At 35.1% G+C, this 6,812-nt stretch overlaps 1 non-coding gene across 1 annotated transcript; it reads left to right on the forward strand.

Annotated features, from left to right (window-relative positions):
• The first annotated feature begins 4,913 nt into the window (after window positions 1-4,913).
• On the forward strand, window positions 4,914-4,986 carry Trnas-aga. Its single transcript has one exon. It is a non-coding gene; the product is annotated as a tRNA-Ser (tRNA).
• The last annotated feature ends 1,826 nt before the right edge of the window (window positions 4,987-6,812 follow it).

Genomic DNA, 6,812 nt, shown 5'->3' on the forward strand with positions numbered 1-6,812 from the left:
GACAAGGCAACTTGGTACTGGGCGCCGCCATTATTATTTACATGCACAGGAACTTGGTATTAGTTTCTAATATATGTGTATTATATAATGTATGATATAAAAAATGGGGACCATAGGATGGTAATTTGTCCCTGTGCCAGGTTCAATAATTTGAAAGCTTAGAGAACAAGGCTGAAAACATGTATGGAATGTGTTTTTTTTAAGGGAGTCTGTATAAACACATTATGAATATGTAAAATTATGATGGAAGTCCATTTTACTCGAATTACCTGACGTTATTTTCAATACCTTCAGTTCATCTATATTTCCACACTGTTCTCGGTATTCCGTCTATGCGTATTGCAGAGTTATCTTCTCTTGTGAGCAGGTATTGATTGTTACATCATTGGCTTGTGTGAGATAATTACGTCGTTTTCTCGAAAATTGATGACGTTACTCTCACAAACAAATGATGTAACAATCAATACCTGCTCACAAGAGAAGATAACTCTGCAATACGCAAAGACGGAATAAGGGATAGGAATCAGTTTGTTTTTTGGGTTTTATAAATCCTCGCAACCCTTTTTAAGTCATATGTATAAGAAAGGTCTGCCAAATATCTGATTCTTTGACAACTTTACTACAAATATATAGCAGGATTTGAGCTTTCTATATCAACTGCACTACACTTCATATTATTTGTTGACGTTTTTCTGCTACAATACATGGAGTTTCCTCACAAGATACTGGTAACCAAAAAGAGTCTGAAACCTTAATCATATCTTTTAGAAATCTGTGTTTAAAAAAAATGTTATACATGTATCTCTTCGATCCACTAAACATCAACAAACAACATTTAAACCCTTCATTCCCTAAATCTGTTATTAAAAGGATTGTAAAAAAAAATGTGTTCGCTTAAATGTTAAAATATTTCTGTTCAACATTCATATTTACAGTGGTGTTAAAATCCACTAATACGTAAGTTGACATAAAATTGTACTGCAGTATTTTTTGGTCTGATTTTTGACAGCTAAATAAGTCTCATCAAGGGTCATTGACCTGTCAGAAGTTGCAGTAGGCAAAGTTATTTGACTTTGGTATGGAATCATCCTAAAAATAGAAGAAAGTAAGGGCTGGATTTTCATGAACTTGAAGAGTTGTGCCCCTTTGTTTGCTTTCCTATACATCTTATTCTGCCAGTTTATCATTCATATTTTTATTTTTCCATTTGTTATGCACTTCATATACATCTGATGAGAATGAGAGATATTTAAAAATGCACAAAATTCGCCAAGAAAGCTGAAAGTTACAAAAGGCCAAAAGGTGAAACTTGACACCATGCACGCCGGGTTTGAACATTTTACTGTATTGTTTGTTTTACTTTCCATGTGGGGAGGATTTTTAATGCATCTCGACTGTTATATTAATCAATTAATTTTCATTTAGATGGTGTCCCTGAGAATTATTTCTTATATAATTTTAAAATTTGTTTCAAGTAATACTCATACTCTCTGTTTTAAACTAGGAACACTTGCTAGGTACTCTAAGTATTTGTGCGGTTATGATTGATTGTCTTCCTTTGGATAATATTTCTGTGAGTTGTGTCCCTCACATGATTTCCTCACATTTTTTTCTGTTATATATCGGATATAGTTTGTTACTTCTGTAAGTTCCAAGTTTCCTTTTAGATAAAATATGTCATGTTTAGGTGATTTTTGAGAATTGGTGGTTTTGCGAAATTTGCTTTTTGTTTTGCAAGGTACCAATATTTTTTTGTTTATAACATATATAGGGTGCTCCCATAGCTACCACTTTCTTTAAAATGTAGATTTTCTTCCCGCTGTTTTTGGAAAAAAACATCCAGAAATTTTAGAAAGTTTTGAAGTTTTGCTTAAAACTTACCATACTGACAATGTCAGACAATTTCAGACATGCGAAACATATAATAATGTGTAATTCTTCTTGAATTTGGTGTACAGATAGATCTTGAATTGACAGATCTGTCAGATCAGCACAAATTACTTATATTGGAGTCTACATAAAGAGTTATGTCCCTTTACTTTCTTTTTCAAGATTACATGAATCAAACAATTTTCTACTCGAGTCATCGAATCTATCAAAACATAATTTACATACAATGTACATGGGGGAGGGGCTAAAAGTTCGCCCCCTTAAGAATCGGGGATTTATTTTCATGTCTACTACTTGGGGGACATTGAACAGACCAAAATAGATCTTCTGCCCCCATTGCAACACACTTGGGATCTTAAATCTTTCCTTTCTTTCTTCACTGTTCTGCCTTTCCTTGGTTGTGCCGCCTGAGAAGCATGGCGAAAACTTAAGGATCAGTCTGTCCGTCATCACACATTGTCATTTGCGGCGGCAGTCACATTTAAGTTTTCCAGACTTTGTTTGGCCACCATTTACCATATCAATTTGTAACTTTGTATGTGGCTTAATCATAATAGATTACAGATTAGATTAAGTTTGAATCACATGCTAATATTTTATTTTTTTGCTGGAGTTACATGTATGGCCCTTCACACATTGGAAGTTCTCATAATTAACTGTTTGCCATACTTTGTTCGTTACCACTTGCCACTTAGTATGCGGCTTTATCATAATGGATTACAGTTAGAGTCCAAACCCTGTGTCAATATTTCATTTGTTGCTGGAGTTATGGCCCTTCGCACATAAGAAATCTCATAATTAATGTTTTCCCAGACTTTTTTTCGCTACCACTTGCAACATCAATTTGTTACCTAATATGTGGCTTTGTCATAATGGATTACAGTTTGAGTTCAAATCCCGTGTAAACATTCCTTTTTTTGCTGGAGTTATGGCCCTTCGCACATAAGAAATTATCAAAATAAACTTTTGTTTGGACTTATTTCGCTACCGCTTGCCATATCAATTTGAAACTTTGTTTGTGGCTTTATCATAATAGATTACAGAGTTTGAACCATGTATTAAAATTCCATTTTTGACTGGAGTTATGGCACTTTTGCACATAGGAAATTCTCATAATTAACTGTTTTCCATATTATTTGCAACTTAGTATACATGTATAATGGATTACAGTTTGAGTTAGAATCCAGTGTCCATGTTCTAGTTTTTCTGGAGTTATAGCCCTTTGCACATAGGAAATTCTTATAAGTAACTGTATTTGTTCCGTCAACACATGCACTTCCTTCGAATTGCAGCTTTCTTCTATAGGTGACACCCGTCCTCATATGACCCTGGCTGTTCGAGGACATAAATCACCTGATACAGTACATCATTTGAAGTCCTTCTGTATGGCTTGATGATGTTTTCAAACCAATGGTCTAGAGCATTACTTGGTTAAGAAGACTGAATGCCGTTTAACAGAGAGTCTCTCTCATAATACTCTGGCTCCCTATGGGGAGTAGTGGGGTCCACAAGGGGGGTTCTCCGATTCAATTACACAATTTGTTGTTAGGACCCCTGCACATCTTTAGTAATCAGATTTTCCGTCTGTCCTTCTATCTGTTTTTAGCTCACCTGCCAAGGACAAGTGAGCTTTGGCCCTGGTGCGGCGCCCGGCATCCCGTCCTGTCCCGTTGCGTCGTGTCCCGTCTCTATTCAATGTAAACACTTAGCAACTTCATTCATTAACAGATTTTGGTCAAACTTTATACAAAGGTCAAGTTTGGGTATACTTCGGACATCTTTGTATTTCAGGGATCCAAGGTCAAGGCCAAGGTCACATTTGCTATATATAGAAAATCATCCTGTCCCGTCTCTATTCAATGTAAACACTTAGCAGCTTCATTCTTTCACGGATTTTGGTCAAACTTTATACATAGAAAATCATCAACTGATTCAATTTAAACACTTAGCAACTTCATCCAATATGTTATGGAGATAGTAATAACATACAGAAAAAACATATGAATATTAAAGTCAACTTATCAACTTTAAGTGTAGAACCTTGTGTGTGTGCATACATGGACTTTATGCAGTGTAATAAAATGTTTGCTTAACCTTTTGGATAGCTTTTCAGCCTTTGATATCAGAGGTCAAGGTCACTTACTATAAATAGAACATCAGTTTGTGCACTGTATTTCAAATTCTGTTGGACTGATTACACTCAGATTTTATCTTGTCCTTCCTGGAAGAACGTGCCTGCTTGGGATAACTTTTCAGGTCCAATGGTCAAAGGTCAATGGGTCACTATAAATAGAAAATCTGTTTAATGCACTAATGCACAATATCTTGATTTCTCTTGGGCTGATTACACTCTTGACTTTATACAGTGCTTCTTCAAAGAAAGTGCCTGCTTGGGACAACTTTCCAGGCCCGGGTGTTAGGTCTCTATCACTGTTACTATATGAATAGAGAATCAGTTTATAAAATGCACTACTTATATTTTGAGTTCTGTTTGGCTGATTACACTCAAGACTTTATCCATTGCTTTTATAAAAAAAAAAACTTGCTTTCACTAGTGTTTGCTACATGTATACCTAACCACAGTTTCTTTTAAATCTTCAATAAACATAATTATGGATAATAGTCAGGGCGGCATTTAAAATATATATATAAATCTTATTACCGGTTAGCTTGTAATAATAATAATAATAATAATAATAATAATATACAACATTTGATAAAGCGCCCTATCTAGCTAACATAAGCCACTCTAAAGCGCTTTACAGTACATAGATATACAATGTTATACAGTCAATACAATTAGCATATATATTGATCAATACAATATTGAGGAATTCGCAGGAGCTGCCTTATCAGGCGATAATTACTAGTCCTATGCCACATGGCTAATATCTCCCTTCGTGTGTATGCCAGAATGAGATAAGATAAACTTTATTTAGAGTCGGCTAGTCGAGAAATAATGATAAAACTTAGACTAAGCTCTAAGCCTTTATGAGACTTAATGGACTGGGTCGATCGTCGGCGACCAGATAGTTCAATTGGAAGAGCATCCGTCTAGAGTTCGGAAGGTCCCGGGTTCGAACCCCGGTCTGGCCGTGCATTTCCCCCTCCTGTGATATTTGGCGCCCAACGAAATATACCCGCAGAATGTGGTATAGGGTCTATGACAAGACTTTATCAGGTTCTTAGTTTGAGGACCTGGCAATGCTTGATTTCGAGCTGGATTCATATAAGGGTGCCACTTGGGATGCAAACTACGCTTACCCGTTCAGAACACCTTGTCTTTCCCCCTGTACATTTAAGGGTCTCCAGTTCAACTTTCCTTATGCAAGTTTTCTTTTTATGTTAAAATCCGTTTGAAATTCAAAAACGACAGCGTTGAGTTCGACCATATTTGTATTACAAGCGATTTAACAACACTTTATTTTCGGAATTTGGCACTATGGACACGAGACTGTATTTTGTCAGAATCTATAAGCGTCTTTAAAATATCTTGAAATAAACATTTATTTTCATGTTATCAGTTTAATTATGCTAAATTGGTAGTTATCTGAGTGAGTCAATAGACGATATCATTTCAAAATATTTAATATACGAACTTTACAGATATTGTGATTTGAAATTAGCCAGTAGTCCTTTTAAGTTTTACATCCACAAATTATGGGGACATATATATTATAAAATCTTAAAGATGCAATCAATGTGTGTTTGTTACGTCAACCTTTTGAAATTAATCATGGAATTTGTCTTATATTGAAAAGTCTTTCGTTAATTTGACATATTTATAGAAAAATGATTGAATAGGTAGTAGCTGATATCACAAATAAGTATCATAACGGAGACTATATTCAAATGGTCAAAAACGGTTTAGTGAAAGTGCTTGTACATAGTTTTAAGTGATAGCTGAAAAATATTAATGTCACGTACGACCGTTTCTTTCTATGAGGTCGATTTGTTCTGACGTTTTTGAGTTTGAATTCCTTTATTTGCTTATGTTTGTAAATGTCCACATGGTGTAGTTAGTACGTCAGTGTGTGTATCGTGACACTTTTTACAGAATTCGCTTGACTAACGATGCTTTATGCCAAACTTATTGTAATATCACCCTTACTAAGTTTTACGAGAATTGATTCACATAAAGACTTACCAACCGGCTCATAGGGCTAACATACTTCATTTGTACAACATCGAATAACACAGTCCCTGGCATGTTATTCACGGGTGCATGAATAGTATTTATTATCAAAGATTTCGCCCAAGTATCTCTATTGGTCAACTTTATTTACATAATATGACATCACCTTTCCTCATTGATGATTCATACCCGATTATAGATAAGGCAAACACTTTTATTTGTAACGATTTGTTTTTAAATTGTCTCTTGAACTCTAGTACTAGGTCTAGGTCTAATCTTTCATTAACTCATTTACCCCTGATGACACATCTGAACTTTCCCAATTCAAAGTTTGGAATAGTTCATTAACATTTGAGTGGTGAATTAGTTTATAGAAAAAGCGAATACAGTAGTACATGTGATATTCATATACCACTTCCTGTTCCTGAGGAGCCACGTCGGTCATTTTGAATTAGAATTTAACGCTCCACTTCTGGTAAATTAGCCCCAAATGTTTTGTCAAACTTAGTACACTATCAGTCAAACATCTTAAAAATGACCCCGTGGAAAATGTAGTCTGAGAAAGTTTTAAACGTTGAAACTGAAACTCGGGAGCTCGATAAACGGACTAAAAGGACTTAAGTGATCTTATGTCGTACCTTTTCGTTCAATGTCCAACCAAATAAGGTCAGTGTGACCTACTTTCCACTATTTGATATGTACTATTAGAAGTTATCACAGGGTTCAGAAATAAACACATAATGTTGTTTTTATACAATTAGGTCACTATGACCTACCTTTCAAAATT

This window comes from Mizuhopecten yessoensis, unplaced genomic scaffold, assembly GCF_002113885.1.
Source record: "Mizuhopecten yessoensis strain PY_sf001 unplaced genomic scaffold, ASM211388v2 scaffold7365, whole genome shotgun sequence".
In the NCBI taxonomy this organism is placed as follows: domain Eukaryota; kingdom Metazoa; phylum Mollusca; class Bivalvia; order Pectinida; family Pectinidae; genus Mizuhopecten; species Mizuhopecten yessoensis.